Here is a 7,921-nt window from a genome sequence, read left to right as displayed (position 1 = left end):
TTAAGTTATATGCTGTGCCAACCGTCAGTACGTCTGTTTCGAATAATTAGGTAAACGAGGCAATAACTTGATGTTTATTGACGGATTTTTAAAAAATGTACTATAATCAGCAGGGAAATAATGTAAATGTTATTTTAAGGTATTAACCACGAACAAAATTGATCCTTCTTTTTAGTATTGAATAGTGTTTGTCTCTCCTTGTGCTTTTCCCTTTCTCTTAATTCCCTTTATTTTGTTTTTGTTTTTTAAATAAAACAGCTTGACACTTTTGGACGTAATCGTTTTCCAGTATGGGTTCTGTGCCAATTTATGTCCTCTGAATTTTAACATTTCTCAGTCATACTGACAAATCCTATATTAGCACCGTATTATAGACAATTTACATAAAAATAATCTTGTAATTTTTCATTTTGATTTCCGCGGAATATAATATAAATAAATATTATATAAATATTAATTCATTACAGCTCTTAGTTTCAACATTATATTCTTTATTATGTGTTGTTATAGGGTGATGGGGAATGGTAGTATTACTTCACTAGCGAAATTTAGATTAATCCCAACTGTCCTAATGGATAAAATATTACTGCGTGATGATTGACTTTATCAAATATTTTAATCTTTCTGACCTCCTTTCCAACTAACTAACTGCATTTTCATTCAGGATTAACTCTCCATTTTAAAATTTTTGGATCTAGTGCAGTTCACGGTATAATGTTCTTGTTAACAATTATCATAGGTCTGAAGGTCTATTAACTTTAAAGGTTGCTAACTGCCAAACGGCTGAATGTTCATGTTGCCCGCAAAACTTGTTGAAAAGGCCTTTGAATAATCTGGAAAAGCTAAGATCCAATAATTACAGAAATTAAGAAAAATAATTTTTTTCGCGCATTTATGTGCACTGCGAGATAACTGTGTATTAGTATTGAATAATGGCTATTCAGATAATTTGTATGCCTTCTTCGATTAAGATTTTGTGCGAGCATACGTTCCACTGTTTGGTTGTAAGCAGCCTTTTAATATCATAGATTTTTTGGAGAAAATCATTACCAGGAATATTTTTCCTTGAACTACATTAGATCCCAAAATTTAATGATTTATCAGTCTTGATCTTTCATCATATCCTAAAAATAAATTAGTTAGATAATATTCATAAATCAAAAAGATTTGTTTGATTTATATTCTAAGCTTTTTTTGTCAGTAGTGAAGGATCTCATTAACCGCAGAACCGATATGGTTCTCCTTTACGGTGAAGCTTTTTACATGAACTATTTTTTGGGATGGTATATCCATACTCCCAAGAAAAAATATAACCTCTCAAAAATTTTTCACCTTTTAAAACTTAAATTGAGATATGGGGTGCAGATCGACTTCATCCCTTACCACCTTAAGTGCTTCTAGAGGCTTATCAAGTCATTTAGTATGATATAAATTGAATACAATAGCCGTAAGCTATATTATATTTAGGGTAGGTCAGTACGTAACGGATAGCTCTCATCATTAATTTAAGCATATTGTACTTGTCCTTCCGATTTCAAACGTAGCATGGTGATTCCCGTAACGTTTTGATACAATTTAGAAATCGTAACAATTCTATGATTATCAGTCTGTATTTCTTTTTTGAATATGCAATTTAATTTAGTTTATAAATTGATACAAATTATCCCCTCTGTAGATTAAAGTTATTGGTGTTAGAGTTTGGCCACTTCTAGTTTTGTACCCAACCAATCTAAATATTACAGTCCAATGTACCCTACCCCCTGAAAAAAGAATCTTATAAAGTTCATTCTAAGTGAATTGTATTTCTATGGCAACGAAATTAAATAACCCACAGAAAACTAAAAATTTCGTCAACTCATTAACTAATTAAATCGCATCCTAAAAGTTTGTTGAAAGAAAGAACACAAAAAGACGCAGGTGGAAACAAAACAACAAATTCTAAACAACCAGGGTTCTAAAAGGATAAGACAAAGGCCGATAGATTTATACTCATCCCCAATGATGATACACAAAATTAACCCTTCTGTAGATTGGAATTAATGGTTGCAATGTTTGGACATTCAACTTAATGTACCAATCAAAAATTCAATGAATCAAAGTTGTGATTACAACGAATGAGAAAGCGTTTTTATAAAACTTTGGGGACTAGTATAATAAACAGCCCAATGTACCCTTCCTCCCTGCTAAACAAACACACACACCAATAAACACACTCAAACAAACACACACATCTACACAAATACAAACCAAAATGCAAGGTTGAAATTTAATTTTATGATAAAAGAAAGAGGGTATATATGTATTTAAATACATGGTTACAGGGTGGACAACAAATAACATTTCCTTACAAAAAAAGTTAACTTTGCCTTCAAGTAACATAATGTCTTTGTCTGTTTGTCTGTTTATATGTATACCTAACCGCTGAACCGATATGGTTCTACTTTACAGTGTAGCTTATCCTAGGTTAAGCGTAGATTCATTATTTTTATTCACACATTATTTCATATTCACTATTTTAAGGAAAATTTCCTTTAAAGAAAAAAAATTAACCACCGTCAAAAACTAAAATTTAAAGTGGAGGGTCAAATAATCCTCATTTCCTTATCTCATGTACACCTAGAGGCCAAATTTAAAGTAGAACCAAATCAAATCAGCAAAAAAAGTAACCATTTCTAGAAAAACACACATTTTTATAAAACCCAGTATCAAAATCAGTAAAAAATAATAATTCCTTGAAAAACAAACATTTGTATAAAACAAGAAAACAATAATCTTCAATTCTCCATTCATTTGTGTAAAACACTAGAGGTAGAAAGGGTTAAATAACTCTCCCCATCGCAACCTTTCTATTGGGTCATTGATTATCAACCAATGGTGTCGCTTATGTTAACATAGCCAAGTAGCAGAAACTAATTTAGACAAAAGATGTCTTTGAAAAAGGAAGGGAGGTAGTTGTTTGTATATACATCTATACTATAGATCTGTTGTCCATCCTGTACTATATATATCCTATGAATGGTGCCTTTGGGAAAACTATTTCTTCAACCTTGAGGCCATTAACTCAGACATTCAAACTTTAATTTATTTCAAACAATCCTTCTCCTCTCAATGCGATATACTGAATAAAGGTTGCTAAAAATAGCAATTGATTTATTTTTATTTTTTTTATTGGTTTTGTTATAGATAAAATGACAAAAAGCTGAAAATTAGGCCAAATCCTATTTTTAGCTGCTAGTCCAGGGTTTTCTTAGCTTTTAAAATGTATTTTTGTGACTTTAAATTTTGTGGACATTAATTGTTATATATTTGGTAAGCAAACAGATTTACAAATAATAGCTATCACTTTTGAACCAATTAAAAGAATTTGGAAGAAATAAATCCAAACATTGCATAATTAAAACAATTATGCATGTTGTATAATGATCAGATGATTCTGACAGAATGTCAAACTGACTTAATGGACTATAAGGTGCTTACCTTTAAAGTGCCTATCGAGCTCTGAACCAAACTCCGGTTATTTAAAATTAAATTAAAGATAAGGGGTGGGTGGGGGGGGGGGGTTAGTGTTTTTTTATGTATTATCTCGGCGAAGAACTTAATCCTTCAAGGTTGTGACTTAACTTAACCTAACCTAACCTTATGTTATGAAAAAACATCTACGTTTTTTAGATTTTCACTGTACAAAATATGGTTTTCCAGACTTTTTATGATACGAGACAAAATGTAATGATATTACTCTTATCCTTCTCAATGGATTTTTCCTCCTACATGGATTCATTCAAGCTTTTGGAATACAAGAGCAACCAATATTACTTCTATTTTTTGTACAGTATTTACCTGTACACAATTTCTTCTAAACTATTATTAGCAAAATCTCTTTTTAGGGAAAATTGAATGTACTGTTAAAAAAATAACAAAAGAGCCATGCTGTAATCTATAATACAAAGTAGAATGATGCCTGTCCGTCCGTCCCTTAACCCTTACAGATCGGGGGGGGGGGGGGGGGTCATATTGACCCCCCCCTCTATTTTTTCAATGTCATTTTTTTTGTAGGTAAGATAGAGAGTTGTGACTTCATGACTTTTTAAGTTTAGTAATTATACGTCGGCAAGAGTTGATTTTATTAGGATATCTGGTCTGTGTCGGTCGTGGTGTCCGGTCAAAGTCGGTTGGGTAGCACCAAAATTAAAAATAAATTCTAAATAATTCCTAATTTCTACATTATGACTTTGTATATAAGATAGAAACCTAAAATTTTTTTCTTGAATTCTGAGATATCAATGACCTTATGAGAAAAGTGGTGTTATGACCGTTTGACCGCACCCTGACCGACTTTATGACCGATTTTTGTCCAGCTTTTACTACAGACATATTTCATGAATATCGTGGCTTCTATTACAGCTAGAGACCTATAAATTTTTTTGGTAAATCCTTGAGCAATAATAAACAGATAAAAATATTAATTGGCGCCGCCAACCGCCGTTTCACCGCCATAACCGCCGAAAATGGCGGTTTCCGTTAATTGCCGTTTTTTGGCAATGATCAGAAAAAGTAATTTTTTGTTATGAAAAATAAAAGTTCGTCCTAAAATTTAGTCATCCTAGCTGCAAAATTGGCCGCTCTACAGCTGTTTTAAAATTTAGTGGCTGGCCGCTAAAAAGCGGCTAAGGAGCGGCCTGACTGCTATGACTAGAAAAAGTAATTTTCTCTAAAAATACACATGAACCACCAGAAAAAAATTTTACGTCTTTATCTGTAACAGAAGCCGATATAGAGGGGGGGGGGTCAATATGACCCCCCCCCCCCCAATCTATTAAGGTGGGAATAGGGGCCCGATCTGTAAGGGTTAAGATCTCGGTAACCACTGAACCGATTGGATTCTACTATTCAGGAAAATACCTACTGGTCCTTTGGTGGTTTTAGGCTATTTTCTTAGGGGGGGTGGGGGGGGGGGACACCCCCATTCCCTAAAAAACAAAAAATTCCCCAATCCATTTTTTGGTAGCCTGTAGCAGTGCCTATTTTTAAAAACAAATTCTATATAGGAGGATTGACTTCCTCTTACCTCATAGGGCGAAGTCGCTAGAGGCTAGGGGCGAAACCGCTAGTATATTATAAAAGGTTGGCTTGACTTCATTCATTTTTTACTGAGAACACTATTATTGAGATATAATTGGTTATTAGTTACAAAATAAACCATTATATATTCTTAATAATAGTGTTCTATTTTATAATTTTTAATTTATTTTTAAAATATTTGTAGTATTTTTTCAATTCTTGTAATTGAATTTTGTCGGTGTCTCCAAATATTCAATTTGTATGACAAAATACCACAATTTACACTTTCAATACATCATCATCAGAGTTGGGGGGGGGGGGAGGAGGAAATAGCAGAATGAGAAGAATGGCGGTTTCCCTAAAAGTACCTCCTTGAGCACAGACCCCCCCTCCCTCCTTTTATTTAAAATTTTTTAAAAAGAACGGGAAGGGGATAGCAATATTAGTTTATTTTTCTTTACATCAGTTTAGGTGCAATTATTGGATGCAAGGTAGCCCGGGGGTTAGGGCCAGGAGGATTAGGGACCCCTCCCTCTCCCAGTAGGGGTTAGACATAGAAATATCCCGCCATAATTTCATTTTATTACAATAGCAAAGGGGATTGGGTTTCTGTGCATGCTATGTACATTGAAGGAAAGCACCAGACAACTGGTTTCAGCCATTTATTTTGTTGGCTAAATCTGTGCATAAACTCTCATTAAAACATTTATGTACATACATTGTTGAGACATTCAAACAGGTAAATGGATACACATAACAAAAATTAGCAGTTTATCTATAATACAAAGTAGCTTGATGTCTGTCCGTCTGAAGCTTAAAATATCACCCATTCAAAAAATGGTTAATACTTCCGCGGTTATGCAGCTGCATATTTTTTTTTAGACTTCTGAAAAGCGGTTAAATGAGGCTCTGAACATCTAGATTTCAACAATTTGTCAGATGTACAGATGTCAAAGTGAAGGGTTAGTGAAGGGAAAAGGATGAAACTTTAAAAAGAGAAGGAAAAGAGAAGGGAATATGAATGGAAGGGGAAGAAAGACAATAAGATGGTAAAGATAAGCAAATTTTCTGAACTTTAATCGGCCACTACCTGACATTATTGACAGCCAGACGGAAATTATTTTTATAGTAGTTACGCTAAAAAAAAGTAGTATTAAATATTTCAAACGGTATTGGTTCAGTAAAGACTTGCTAACTTGGGATAAACTAATTTGATACACATCTTGAAGGGGAAATTTGTCCATGACACATTGGGACCTAGGTTTGTGTCAGGGAGGGAGGGGACATTGGGCTGGTTATTAAACTAGTACCCAAAGTCTTATTCATTGGCTTAACAACCTTGGGGACTTTTAATAAATTTTGATCGGTTGGTTTATTTAGTTGAGTGTCTAAATGTTTCAACCACTAATTGTAACCAAAAGAAGGGTAAATTTTATGTATCTACATTGGGGATGTACATCAGTTTATCGGCCATTGTCTTATCCCTTTAGATCCCTGGGTTTGTGTGCTTAATGTTTATTACGAGAGGTAGATTGTTTATTAAGGGTTATCAGCCGCTGATCATAATTTCCTAACAAAATAGCAACTTTTTATTTATTTTAAGAAGTTAGACAATGGACGATAAATTGGAACCTAGTAATAGTGTCTAACTTTTTATCTTTGTGACGTAACAAAAATCGAAGGATGAGAGGGGAGGTGTGAAAGGAAACCCCTAAAAAAGAGATGGATTTTTGTTACGTCACAAAGATAAAAAGTTAGATACTATTACTAGGTTCGATAAATTGATGTACCCCGACATAACTCCTTCTATACATTCTAAGCCAACGAATTAGGTAACGTGTTTATAAAAACTTTGACCACATTATAATCTACTAGCGGCTTCGCCCCTAGCCTCTAGGGGCCTTGATCCAAGAGGTTTGATCAACCTAATTTTTCGTATTTTAGATTTAAAAAGAAAAAGTAAAATTTTTTTTTTTTTTTTTGGGGGGGGTATTTTTATTTTTGGGGAGGGTTGGGGGTGTTCCACCCCCCAAGTAAATAGCTTAAAACCATCACAGGACCAGTAGGTATATTACCTGAAGAGTAGAGCCCAATCGGTTCAGTGGTTACTGAGATCTAAAGCTTCAGACGGACAGACAGACGGACAGACAGACATCGTTCTACTTTGTAATATAGATGGACCAATACCCTCTCTTTAGAAACATTATTTAGTCTCTAGGGCCACAGCCCCATTCGGCAACTTGCCCAGGTATCTAAAGGGATAAGAAAATGACCGATACATATATGTACATCCCCAATTATGATACACAAAATAACCCCTTCTGCAGATTAAAATTAGCGGTTGAAAGGTTTGGACCCTCATCTTATTGATCCAACCAATCAAATTCGGTAAGGCCCACAAAGTTATTAAGCCAACAAATAAGAAAACGTTATTGTAATACTTTGGGAACTAGTGTGATAAACAGCCCGATGTCCCCTCTCTTCCTGTTCTTGCCCAATTATTGAACCAAACACCGCCACAGCAAGCCTTTATATCGTGTTAATAAGCATTCATAGCTAATTATTGCCCTCTTTCTTAGTTTTTTTCTTCTGATGATAAGGTTATCTTTATCTAAATGTAATACAAATTAGAACGATGTCTGTCTGTTTGTCTGTGTGTCTGTTTGTTTGTAGCGAAGGATCTCGCTAACCGCAGAACCGATCAGATTCTCCTTTACAGATTAGCTTTTTCATAGGTCCCGGGAAGGTTTAGAACTACAGTGTGTTTTTTTTATGAGCACTTTTTTGAAAGCAATTTTACCCCACTTATAGCTATCAGAATTTAATGATTAATGGCTTATTTTCTTCGTTTTTTAAGGGAAAT

The sequence above is a fragment of the Acartia tonsa genome, chromosome 2, assembly GCF_053477335.1.
Source record: "Acartia tonsa isolate MP-2025a chromosome 2, ASM5347733v1, whole genome shotgun sequence".
In the NCBI taxonomy this organism is placed as follows: Eukaryota; Metazoa; Arthropoda; class Copepoda; order Calanoida; family Acartiidae; genus Acartia; species Acartia tonsa.
The sequence above is the reverse complement of the archived record's forward strand: the minus strand, read 5'-3'. Positions refer to the sequence as shown.